The sequence below is a fragment of the Cotesia glomerata genome, linkage group LG2 (assembly GCF_020080835.1).
Source record: "Cotesia glomerata isolate CgM1 linkage group LG2, MPM_Cglom_v2.3, whole genome shotgun sequence".
NCBI classification, from domain to species: Eukaryota; Metazoa; Arthropoda; class Insecta; order Hymenoptera; family Braconidae; genus Cotesia; species Cotesia glomerata.
The window spans coordinates 26,607,221-26,620,746 of record NC_058159.1 but is presented as its reverse complement, the minus strand read 5'-3'; the positions used below and the strand labels follow the sequence as shown (position 1 = coordinate 26,620,746).

General features: G+C 29.6%; 2 long non-coding RNA genes across 2 annotated transcripts in view; one reads left to right on the top strand and one right to left on the bottom strand.

Moving 5' to 3' along the window:
• Nucleotides 1-13,526, top strand: part of LOC123275539 — a 134,504-nt gene that overhangs the window by 68,862 nt on the left and 52,116 nt on the right. The window contains exon 3 of the long non-coding RNA XR_006511705.1: nucleotides 1,424-1,493. This is a non-coding gene — a long non-coding RNA (uncharacterized LOC123275539). The remainder of the gene's footprint in view (nucleotides 1-1,423; nucleotides 1,494-13,526) is intronic.
• On the bottom strand, nucleotides 6,477-7,597 carry LOC123275537. Its single transcript, XR_006511703.1, has 3 exons — nucleotides 7,540-7,597; nucleotides 6,792-7,145; nucleotides 6,477-6,623 (listed from the first exon to the last, which is right to left on the bottom strand). It is a non-coding gene; the product is annotated as an uncharacterized LOC123275537 (long non-coding RNA).

Genomic DNA, 13,526 nt, shown 5'->3' with positions numbered 1-13,526 from the left:
CAAAATAACTAATTCTCGTCAAAATAATTCTGTTCTTGTCTTGAATTAAGCATTTAATTCTCTCAGTGCACCCAAAACATAATTTAGTGAAATGGGACTAGTTTAATCACTAATTCTTTTCGCAATAAAACAAACCGCTTTTACAAGGGTTAGCATGCAAAGCACTCGTCTCAATAAATAAGAGTAAAAAAAAAAGCTAAATAACCTCAGAAGCATAATCTTCAAAAGAATTTAACATTGCCACAGAGTATGAAGTAAAGGTGTAAGCCTGGTTGTTTTGCAGCATTAAAAAAATATTACAGTGAGTTAACTTGTTGAGAATAGTTAACGTTGAGATATTAGAAGGACGTTGATGCCGATATTGCGTGTTAACGTCTAGGTTTACTGCCAGCACATGATGTCGTACCAGCTTGCACTCTTTTTTATCATTATCATGCTCCTTTTCTCTCCAACTTTGTTTTTTACTATTTCATTTCCAAGCACTCCCCCGTACATATATACATCATTAGCGTAATAATTCTCAGTCAGTTCCTGGTTAGCTGATGCCTGATGTGCTCTAGTACTAATACTAATGTGCGTCATCATACTCGATGGGTATTATCTTATAGTTATAGTAGAACATATCATGATCCCCTGAGTATTCCGGAGTTTTACTCGTATACTTATTTCTTTACTTTTAATTTACATTGATCACGGGACTTTGAACTTGATATGGTAGCATCCATGAGTACTCTTTAATGCGACATGTACTGATAATACGGCACGCTAGTATGTAGGAAGACATTAAATGATGACAGTACTTCTAATGTTCTGTGTATATCTTATCCGGGAGCTAATTTTGAATTGTTATCTCTTACACTTATTGTCATCCTCATCAGATATTCCCTTTGTAATAAAATACAACATTATACACTATACTAGTTTCGCTGAAAGTTGATTAATTAATTAGTTGTGTTATATTACATTAATTAACAAACGGGTTAATCATCCGTGCAATCATCAAAATGTCAGTATTGCATGAACCATTAGGAGGGTTGCTGTCATTAAATGAAAAATATGATAAACTTTACTTGGAACATCATTTGTATAATGTAAAAAGTTAATTTGTAATTTCAAATTAAATTTTTTTTTTCAATGATGTTAAAAATTATTTTGCTTCAAAAATTATTTTGACACCGTAGCGAGTTCCTCTAATAATATGTCATTTAAGTAATGTAAATAATATGACACATCCAATATTTATAGGTTACTTTGTGTATACTTTGTTAGTTATAATCCGCAAAAAATTTACATTCTATAAAGTCTTGAAAACTTGAATTTCAGAAATTATTTTTTAACAACTGTAAATATTCTTATTTAAAAACTCGTACATTACAGCAAATATCAATTAACAATAGCCATATTTATTTATTTATGCTTCCAGAAATCATGCGTAGTACTGCGACGTAAAGGACGGGATTAAACTTCGAAGTGAAGAACGAGGTCAACTATCGGTAACGTAGAAATTTTAGTATTTGACTCAGTAATTTCCAAATTTTGAAAGCTATATTAGCGAGGGAGATTAATGGGGAAATAGTAAATTTCAATGAGTTTCAAACACATTGATATTTAATTTTTATTAATCAGTACCACCCATTTCTATTTTTAGTAAGATCAATGCATTTTATGTTAACTTTCAATAATTTTTTTCTTTAAAATATCAACGTTCTCTGTATTGATTTTAAATATTAAAAATGTTTAAGCCATTAAGCTATGTTGAAGTTTAAATTTTAAATTGACAACTTTCAGCTTATTAATTATAAAAACAGTTTCAAACTTGCCTTAATATGCGATTTTAGTATCACTTATGATGCAACTTTAATATCAAAATTTTTTTCCATATAGTTAACGTACAAGAATATCAAACTCAAAACGTAAAGTCTGAAATTAGGGATTCTCGAAAGTTTACGAGTCTCTAAAGTCTAAGCAAAGTCGATGTAGAGAGTAACCATAATTGAATTTTAATTATTCATAAAACCGCGTCTACATACGGGAGCATTTTTCCCGATTAAATTAAAAGGCATTACAAAATTTCAGAGTAAAGTGTTTTAATCGAGCGTAAGTAAGCTTAGGACAATGAATAATTAAATAAAGAGTGTGTAAATTGAACAAGTTAAATAAGTATGCTTGTACCGAGGAGAGACGAGAGTGTTAAAATGCATGTATGTGCTCAGCAAAGTTGTCAAAGCATTGTAACAAAGTTTGTTGGTAAATATATAAAGCAATAGTAACAGTAATGGAAGTTTGTGTGAGTGAGATTGAACTAGCCCAGGGGACTCGATTCGAGCGAGTGGATTTACATATTATATACTCAAAGGTGTTGAGGTGAACACTCATTCGTATTAGTATTTGTATCTATGAATACTTACTACGACCAATATACAGCAGAGACAATTGTTGCCCTCGACGACTTAACGGGCAGGGAAGGGGGTTGACAGTAAATTTGACTGTTACATCAGGTTCTTTGGGTGAACTGAGGGGAGATTAGTATTAGCGAGGCTGGTATAACTGCTGGACTGCTACTACTCCTCGACAGAAGTGATGTGATGGCGATGGCTATTGATAATACACCAGAACGCAGAACGGATCGAAGAATGAAGGGATTGTCTAGACGTCATCGTATTTATACTATACATACGACCTATCCTAAAGTAAATCTGCATAATTGATGTAGGAGTTGAATGGACGCTCGGAGAATGAGAAAACCCATTAGTGGCCAGCGGTCATTTATGCACTACCAATTCTATTGCTATCCCTTATTGATTTGTTATTTCATTATAAATCATTTCATTCATTTACATACTCTAATTTTATATTTTCAAAAATTACTGGCCATTCAATTATTTTTGAAAGCTCAGTTAGTTAGTGAGGGACGTGATTATGATGTATACAGAAAAAAAATTTAGTTAGAAAAAGAAAGTTTTTTGACTTAAGAAAATTTTATTTTCTTTGAAATAAATTTTTTCTTTGTAAATATTTTATTAAATTAAAAAAATGTATTCTAGAGCAAAAATTTATTTGTGTTAAACAGAATTCTTTAAAGTTGAGATTATTCACAGATTAACGCATAAAATTTAATAACTGGATAGTTTAAAAAATTGAGGAGTTGAGTTTCAAAAGAGTATCTTTTTATTTTTGATTAATCGAGATAAAAAACTGGTTATCTTCATTATAAATATTTTTATTGAACTTTTTTAATTTAGCTATAAAGTGATATCGGTTATGAAGCTACAATTTGATTTTCATTAAGAAATCTTTATAATTTTCGAAGTAATTAATATTTAAAAGTTCAAAAAAATGCACTTTTAAAATATGAAAAGACTGTTGAAAATCAGCTCCTCAATTAAGAAAGCATTAACCTGTCAAAAATTTTTGATTTAAGGGCTCACTATTTTTTTGCAAGTAGGTTTTGCTTCTAAAAATTTTAAATCAAGAACGATGAAGCTCCTCAAAATGACTATCTTGGTTCAAAAATTTCTGAAAGACAGTATTGATATAAATTAGTCCAAAAATTAATAAATTGAATCGTTGAATTGATACAAAAACTCGAAGTCAGCAAATCCAAAATACGCTTTCAATATCAACAGAATTTTGTATGTCTTGGGTTCCCTTTTGGCGATAAACGCTCATCTGTACACACACACACATCTAGAGACGACTCCTCCAAGAATGACTTGGTGGAACTAAACGAGAACGTGTGTAACTCGTGATCTCGTCAACGAGTCTACACTCTTATCTCAGTTCGAGCTCGATTGGGATTGGAAATAGTGTATAACTATAGGTATAGGTATTGGTGTAGAAAAAGTCGCCGGGTGGTGATCTCGAGAGGATCGGAATTCTAGGCTCCCGGATGCCACGATCGCGTGCTATATGGCTCGTCTGGATAAAGGACGATTTCGCAGTATGAAAAGAGATTGTGAGGGACGTGGAATCCCGACGTATTGTCCTCTGAGCTTGGGGATTTTCATCGGAAGAGCTACCGAGCTAAGAGCCTATTCCTATATTCCTTTTTTTATCTTTCTCATTCTCTTTACTTTATTTTTATCCAACTCTTACTTCCCTTGTTCCTCATTTCTTTTCTGAAAAACTCATACAAGCATACGTCGTAAACGACTCTGCCAATATGCTCACTGTTCGCTGTGATTGTGGTGAAGTGTTTTATTACTTTTATACTTTTTCTTTATTCGTGTAATTTAAATTCAGACTTCAAAGCAATGTCTTGCCATTATTTAAACCGATTTATTTTATCTTCTCTTCTTTTTCGATTGATTTTTTTCTCCGTAGAGAAAAAAAATTAATTATGAATTAAATCGAAAATTAATTATTATTTTAAAATCACTTGTAAATTTTATGTAAAAAAAAATTTAATAAAAACACAAACAACGTTTTAATGCATGATAGATGCTAAAATAATACTTTTATTATCGACATAGGGAGTTAAATTTTACAGACAATTGCCACTGAGTAACAGACGTTTCTTTGTCAGGGTGACATGTAAAACAATAACAATTACTTGGACGCATATTTGACGTATTTGTGACACTTTTCAAGCGACATGCGACACTTTTATGCGAAATATATATTTAATACGCGACAACAGACGCGAGTTATTGTCATATGGCGACTATTTTTAAAAATCGTTATTTTTACAACTGCTTCACTCTATTAAACACTATTTATTCCGTTTTTTGCCTTTTTTTCACGATAAATTTATTTTGTTCACTGTTAGAAAAAATTTAATAAAATTTATCACGATACATAACTTTAGATCAATAATTGTTGCTTTTACCGTCATAAATAATTGTAGGAAGTTATTCAAATAGAATCTTTATTTTAAAATAATCGTATCGAGAGAAGTGTCATTACTTGACAGAGTTTAGTCGCAGACTAACTAAAATGTTAAAACTATTTTATTGTGAGGTCTAACCCTCTGTATTATCCTTAGTAAAACATATGTTTTAATAATAAAATAAGGAGTCCTTTGTACAACTCAAGTACCTAAGGTCATAAAATCAAGCCTATACAGGCTTTCTCATTCTAGCTGCACAAATGTGCCTTAAATATGTTTTTCACATTTAAAAACTAATAAAATTGAAATATACTATTTTTCTAAAATAAATATTTCTAAGAACAAAATATCTAAAATATAAAACTAAAAGTTTTGTAACTGGGATTCATTTGTGCTCAGAGAATTCAACAATAATAATAATTAAAAAACAATAACAATGGTGATAAAAATAATCATATAGAGACAAGATATCGGTGATAATTAATTGTGTGACTCGTGATTAATAGCCTCAACTTAAATATGATGTTCCTTTTATTATTTTTTTGTATAATTATTAATGTTGTTTCTTATTTAATACTAAAGTAAATCTTAATTATCATGGTTTTTAAAAATTTTTAATTCTATTTTCGTTTAAAGGGAAAGTAATTATTTTTTTTTAATATTTCAAAAAGAATATTCTTGAATGATTAACAAAAAAAATTAATTACCTACGGATACGTAATGTAACGAGACACATATTACATATAACGTTCCTCGATAAGTCTACAGACTGTAAAATGAAGAATATAACACAGAATTGTATAATAAAATATAATAGGAGTGCAATTTATACTTCTGTTCAGATGGGTCACTTCTCTAGTATTTATTCAGTACAAGGACGGATCACCGATCTCCGACTATAGATCTCTCTGTAATATTATTTCATATTACTATACGTCTCTCATCCTAATTGCTTCGTGTTAACACTATACTCGAGACCGCAGTAGCGATAAGGGATGAAAAAAATTATATTGGGTTATGATCGCACAATGAAGGGACTGTTTTCAGCGAGCAGTGATGCGATAACCTCCACTTTCTCTATACATATACATACAACGGCATTGGATCTTTTATTCGCTCTCTATTACATTTACAAGAGATTAAATTTAATTGATAATTAAGCCCTGTTTACAAACAAATTGTCCGATAAATCCCATGATACTGCGAATTTATTATCCATTTCGCGTGTTACATCGCACGATTTACCTCATAATGTAATATTTTATTTTTCTCCGTCATCCCGTTATTTTCAACTATTTTTAGTGGTCTAACGTTATTGCTATAAATAAAAAACAATTGGAATATTTATAGTGTCTAGGTGGCATTTTTTTTTATTACGTATACACATGAATTTGACGTAAAAAATTGATTTTTATCAGAAAAATAGACATTTTTATTACTAAAACTGAAAAAAAATTATTTTAAAGTCAACATAAAAAAACATTCGTCATTCGTTTTATTTTATTTATTTAAACCAAAGATAAATTAAAAACAAATATCGGTTGGTTAAAAAAAATTGAATTGAATCTAAATGTAAATTAAATATTTAGTTTCAAAAATATTTCTTTTTATTAAATGAAAATTATTACTTTACTGAAAAATTTTTCAATTTTTCATTAATTTTTTCTTGCAAATCCGCGACATTTTCGACTCCAATCCATTCGACATAATCATCTGAGCTCCTGTGTAACGACAGTATTCCTAAAAAAATTTTTCTTGAAGAATTTTTTGCATCACAAACAACTACATTGCTATTCTGTAAGAACAAAAAAAAATATACCTCTTTTTGAAAAATTTTGATATGAATCATGATTATACAATGAATTCAAATTGTAGGCAATTTTTAAAGCTCAAGGCTCGAAAAATGATGACAATATTTAAAAGAAAAAATAATTGCATAAAAAAAAAACTCATAAATACTTACTATAGAATCATACTCTAACCAAGAACAGAAAAAAGCTGGATCGTGAATATTAGAATTCATTATACCAGTGAAATTCATGCTCAAACAAGGACTTATCAAGTTTTTAACAATTCATTTCCATCAGATGTATAACACTTATTCGCATCAATTTCATTTATGTTTCTGTACAAACTGATGTAGTCTTCAGTAATCGGTTTTCTCGAAATTAAAGTTGCTATACGACGGTAATTACTGTCGAAAGTTTTTTCTAATTTTTCATTGTAATAAACATCCTCTTTTTCTATGTTATGGCGAATGTTTATCGCGCCTTTATTAACTAAGTATACTTTTTCGGCATCACCGCTTTTCAACAATCTGAAATTTAAGAATTTTTATTGTAATTAATTTTTATTTAATAACAATTAGGCATTAACAGTAGAAGAAAAAATTATTACTCAACAAAACAGTCGGCATCGGTAATAAAAACTTAAGGGTTGACAAATAAACCATCACATTCGCCGAATATGTTGAAATATTTATCACCAATTAGGACTTCCCAACCGTATAATTCAATATTTGTTTCAGTTAATGCGTTTTTGTTATTCATAAGTACAAAAGAAAGTACGAAAAATAATTTTTTTACGAAAACAGCCATTACATTAATTAATTTTTAAAATCTGAAGAAATATTTATTTTTCATTAAAAACGAAAAAAAAAAAATTGATTTTTTCTTTAAATATTGAAAAAAAAAATTTTAGCATTTACGTACTTGGTTCTGTAATTTTTGTAGAGGTTCAAACTCTTTTATCTCTGCAACTGGAATGACTTATATTTTTATTGCAAAAAAAAAAAAGTTTAAAACGTGTAGAGAAAAAAAATTTTAAAAGCCTTAATAATAATTTTAAAATACACTTAAAATTTTGATTACATTTCTCTCTTATATAAATTAATTTTGACGCAATTATAGTTTAATCAATTATTAGTCAATTTATTCAATAAAAATTATTAAAAATGACTGATAAAAAAAATCATTAAATAAGTAATTGTTTTTTTTTTATAGTTGAAATTATTTCTTTTTTAGTTATTTTATTACTATAGATAAGATATTTTTATACTAATTTTTTTATACTAATTTTTGGTAATTCAAAAAGCAATATAATATCGAAAGTAAAATTTTAATGATATAGACAGCTTCAAGATATTAAAAACTAAAAATAATTTTTTTTTTCAGTGCATGGTTATATAAATAGTAAATTTTTTTTGACAAGAAAATTATTAAAAAATGTACGAGAAAATCAATTATTATTCACAAATAAAAAATCATCAGTAACAACCTTTAAACATCATACGTAAAATTTTAATTAAAAATGTCGACATTAAATAATACGTCACCACAAGCACAGTAGAGAAAAATAACTGCAACTGGTTATAAAAAAAAAAGGCAGCGACCTTTGCAATCCTTTGACTTTGTAAACGTAAACCAGAAAAAAAATAATTTTTTTGAAATAATCCACGTGTGTTATTAGCCATTAAGGGCTCTGTTTCATGTTCACCGCTCATTGTTGTAACCGTGCCCTTTGGGACTGTCCTTTATTCCAATACTTCAAAGTGCTATGCATCAACATTGTATGTACCGCAGTCTTCTGTACTGGAGGTACATTGCTGACTTTTTTTACCTTTGCATTGAGCTAATTACTTCGTTATTTGCTTTATATTGTACTTTTTATTTTCTCCTGCCTCTTACTTCAAATATCTGCGGTTACAAAAAGCGGCATAATTAATAATAGAAAAAAAATTATTAAAGGACTTATCGACATAAAAAAATCAAGTTATCGCATTGCACTTTAAAATTTTTCCCCTCTCATCTCATCTGTGGAGTACTGCTTGAATGTTTTTTTTTGTGTTCATTTAAATGTACCCACGTCCTCATACCACTGCATTTGTCGTTTGCCAGTGCTGTACTGTACACGGTGCACATTTTCTCGTAGAGAATAAAAAAGAGTAAGAGTTGCGAAAAAGACAAAAAAAGTTTTGAAAAGGAATGCACGCGAATGTGCTGTACGCGTGGCTCACTGCTATTGCCGGTGACTGGATGCGAGCCTCGCATTGTCAACATCAACGTTGAAGTACTAATCAAAACCCCTGGTGTCTTTTAAGATTATTAAAATCCGTCCGGGCCTTGAAGTTCTCAAAGGGTTAATTATCCTCCTGGATGTTTATGGCTCAGTTACTCTTTGCTCTTGTTCTACCTCTCGGGGGATTTGCAACATCAGCTATGAAAGATGCAATAATACTAAAAATTATAACAATAGTGGTAAAATGAAAAATGTACTAGGAATTTTTTAAGTTATAATTTTTACACTGATAATTCAAATTTAATAATTAATATAATTCATGATTTTTTATTTTGAATTAAGACGTAGTAATTATTATTCAATTTTTATGATAGATTAATAGTGCACAGTAAAAAATTTTGCGTCATTGCGTCAAAAAATTTTTATGTTAAATATTTAACACTTTTTTGTGTTGATTTAAAAGAATGTATGCTATATTTACACATAAAAGTGTTAAATATTTAACACAAAGTTTTTTGACGCAATGACGCAAAATTTTTGACTGTGTCAGTAAAGTGGTGCAAAAAACTAACTTTAAAATTTACTTTTGAAGATCAACCAGGTAAAAAATTTGAGTCACTTAAGATTTAAGAAAATTTTTTTCGTTATTCGATGATTTTTCAACGTAAAAATTATTTTTTTTTAGCAAATTAAAACCCGTAATTTTTATTTTTAGTAGCTCAAAATTAAAAAAAATTTTTTTTATTTCGAATCAAGCAAAAAAATCCTTGAATAAAGTAAAATTTCCTTAAACCAAAAGAAATTCCTTGATTAAAAATTTTTGCTTGATTAAAAATGATCTACTACTAGAAAAATAGTTTTTTCAATTTAAGAATTTTTTTTTTCACATTGTTTAATTTTTTTTATCAGTCTAAGAATTTAATTTTTATCTATTTATGTATTTCTTACACTCTATCTAATTACTTTCGGAAGTTTCAGCCATTTGTCATTAAATTAAAATTATTCATCATCATTATCATTGCATTACTACTATCCACAACTTAGTATCCAAAAAATCCGATTAATAAAAATACAAAGGTCATAAGCGATAAAGCAAAGTGGGATTGGAAACCGGTAAATGGTAAGTGTTTAAATCAGTCGTAAGAAGAAATAAGTAATAAGCAATAAATAAAAAAAAAAAGAAGAAGGAAGGTAGGAAGCTTCTCAGTTGAGCAGTTAAGAAGTTAAGCAAGTAAGCAAGTAATATACCTAATAGGTATGATGGGCAATGGGTTGTGGATGTCGCATCTTTACAAAATAAACGCGATATCACAAGCACTTATAACCCGTAAGAGTGTACTTAGACAAAGTACTTTTAAGAGGCAATAAGGTGGGATCTGGGATACCATCACCCTTCTCTATATACTCCACACTACATGTGCATCAGTAGCATGCTGATAGGTGTCAAGTGACTCGACGGTCTATCCTTGATAAAGGCGTCATAACGCCCGTACCTACGTGATTGTCAAACTTTAAAAAATAAAATTTCCATTCCATTTATACACGCACATTTTTTAAACATCTCACATCTCCCATCGCCCATTACAGCCGGCAGACGTTTATGTTTGAGTGCTCGTGACTCCAGAGATATCAATAGACTGAGGAACATTAGCTCCGCAGTGATATATATTTATATATTTATGCATAAGTGAGATATGATTAGCGTTGGGAGGTAAAGACTTTAGCATTAAGTGCGAAGATATATTCTTTTTTATTTCAACTTTTAAATGCTATCCGGGGAATGTTAAACGTACCTCTAACTAGAGATTTATTAGACTGCGGTATACTGTTAGTTTGAAAATTGACAATAAAGGATTTTATTTAAATAGATGTGTGACAATATTTATGAGTCATAGATGCAATAGTTGAATAATTTAAAGCTTGAATTTGATATTTATTTTGCGTAATTATATAATGGAGTTGTGAATTGTCTGATCTAGATAATAGGAAATATTATTAGTGTAATTTCTTTTACTGATAAAATGATATCGATGGTCTAATTAGCAATTTGTCTAACTCCTTATTTTTTTAGAGGGTAATTTTTTAACATTTTGATACAGCAATAGTCCAACTATAAATTAATTCGATGATTCAAACCAAAATATTATACCTCTATTAGATATTAATGATATTAAATGGTTTTTTAGAGTGATATTAAATTTTGAATCAATTGTTTTTTCATACAAATGGAAGATTCTCTAAAATGGAGTTAGACAATTTGCTAATTAGAACGTTGATATATAAAATTTTTTGGTACAGTCGAATACTTTTTTTTTGTAAATTTATAGTGTGTATAGAACTACTGAACAAAGATATTTAAATATAGTTCAGATGTATTTTTTAACACTATTTTTTTACATCTAAACTAATAATCTATACTAACGTAATATGGTTTAGTATTAAATATCGTCAACTTAATAAATTATTTATTTATATTGTAAATGCTAAGATCTACTACCTTGAGTAGCATGGCATTATTTAATTATAATATTTATCGAGTTTTTTTAAGTAATTTTTAATCTTGTTTTACTATGTATCTTTGTTTGTGACCAATAAAAATTCTTTAAAAAAAAAAAAAATAAAAACAAAGATATTTAAAAAAAAATTTTTTTTGTTGAAAAATGATAAAACTAATAAATTGATATTTAAAAAAAAATTTTAATTAGCGATACTTAAATCAAAGATTACAAAATGATGTTTTGAAAAAATTAAAAAAATCATGTTTATAAATTTTCATGAGTGTTAGGGTCAAAACAAAATTCTGACGGGATTCAGCTTGATTTCTAAAGTAAATTATTATTTCAAGACACTTGATAGAGTCAGAAGCGCCAAGTTTGACGAATTTAGTGATTTCAAACCTTAGATTAAGAAGCAATTCTGACAAAATTAAAAAAAATGCAGACCTAGACTGGCATTATGGTTATGTGATTGTTATAGCAAAACTGAAGTTTTATTATATACAACAAAGGTGTCCATGTAACGTAGATGCGTTAAGTTATTATCGATCGGTGGTTTTATCGCCTGGACGAAGCGATATTTCTCGTTGGTCACTTAGCGATTTAGATGATCATGAAAATCGGCGAGTGTATGGCGGGTGACTTATTTTTTATTTACCATCAAGTTTCATTGTTGCTCGGAGAAATGCTCTTTACACTCAACTCGACTCTTATTGTTGTATAACAAGTATAGGGTGCAGGGTGTTATAGTCGCAGTATATATTATATAGCGATGTATATAAATATACTTTGTATGGGATTCAGTAAAGTAGGCTGTCGTTATGGCCTTGCAAGTGAACATTATCGGCTCGTCGATTCCTCCAGCGGCTTAACTCTCCAGCCAGGACGTCAACTAGAAGCGTTTCGGGAGTTTTAATGTGCTACTAACGGCTACAACGAATTACGATAATTACACTCCGTTCTCCGTTCATGATCACCAGAAATTTGCTATGGACAAATGTCCACCCGGAAAAATTACTCGCTAACACTTAACTAGCAAAGTCCGAGCTGAGGTCATAAATTCCAGATGTAATGAAACTTTAGTTGGTTAAAACTGTATCATAAAATTTACTCATAAAATAAATTCATTTATTTTTCAGTGCACTAAAAAACTAAAAAAATTGAAAGATTTTTTTTAATTATTCAAAAATTAAAAACTAAAAAAGAAAATTTTTTTTTAAATCACATTTAAATTATTAGATTAATCGACCGTATAAACAATTTTTGTGCATAAAAATCTGCATCGAATGCCGCGAAAAAAATCAAAATCGAACGATATGTTGGAAAATGTATCAGTTTAAAGATTTAAAAAAAAGTTTTTCTGATTTTTGAGCTTAAAAATAAAATATTAGATAAATTTTCAGTTTTGAGTTCAAAAATAGCGAAAAGCTTTAGGTATGGCTTATAGAGTGAACCTCATTGCATTTTTTATCACTTCATTAATTATCTTACAGTTGGAACAAAGAAAAATCCCAAATTGTCCAAAAACTTTCGCCTTTTAAAGCTGCGATACTTAGAGCTCCATTACCCGTTATATTCCCGCTATCTTAACTGCGAGGTTGGCGAGTAAAGTGCCAACAAGCACCCGAGTACCAGCTACAAAGAGAAAGATTTGGTATCAGAGAGTAGGATCTTACAAGACTTAAGCGACTTGGACGTCAAGTTGTAGCGAAACGGCAGTTAGATGGCGTTACTGAATAATGTCTAAGGCGCACAATATAACCTTAGCAGTAAATCTAAATGTTCTTAAATGAATCGTTAATCGTTAACTGCTGGCGTAACAGTGGTTGACGACGCTTATAAACTGGAAATTCAAAGGTAGACGTAGAAATTCAGATGTACATACTACATACTACATACAACGCGAATCGTATATTTTGTGTTGCTACTTTAGGATCCATATAAATATATACGCATGTATATGTGTGACAATAAGTCTTTTCGGCTCTATAGCCGGACAATAAAGTCAGAGGCAGCTTTATTGCCAGAGAGCCTCAGAGGAATCGTAGCATGTTTCAAATAGCGTTCGTTAAATATATATATATTTACTTTTTTTAGTTTTATTTTTCTCGTCCCCTCGCTGGTGAATACATTTCCCATATACACGGGGCGAAGGGGTGGAAGGGTGCTGCTCCACCGGACACAAA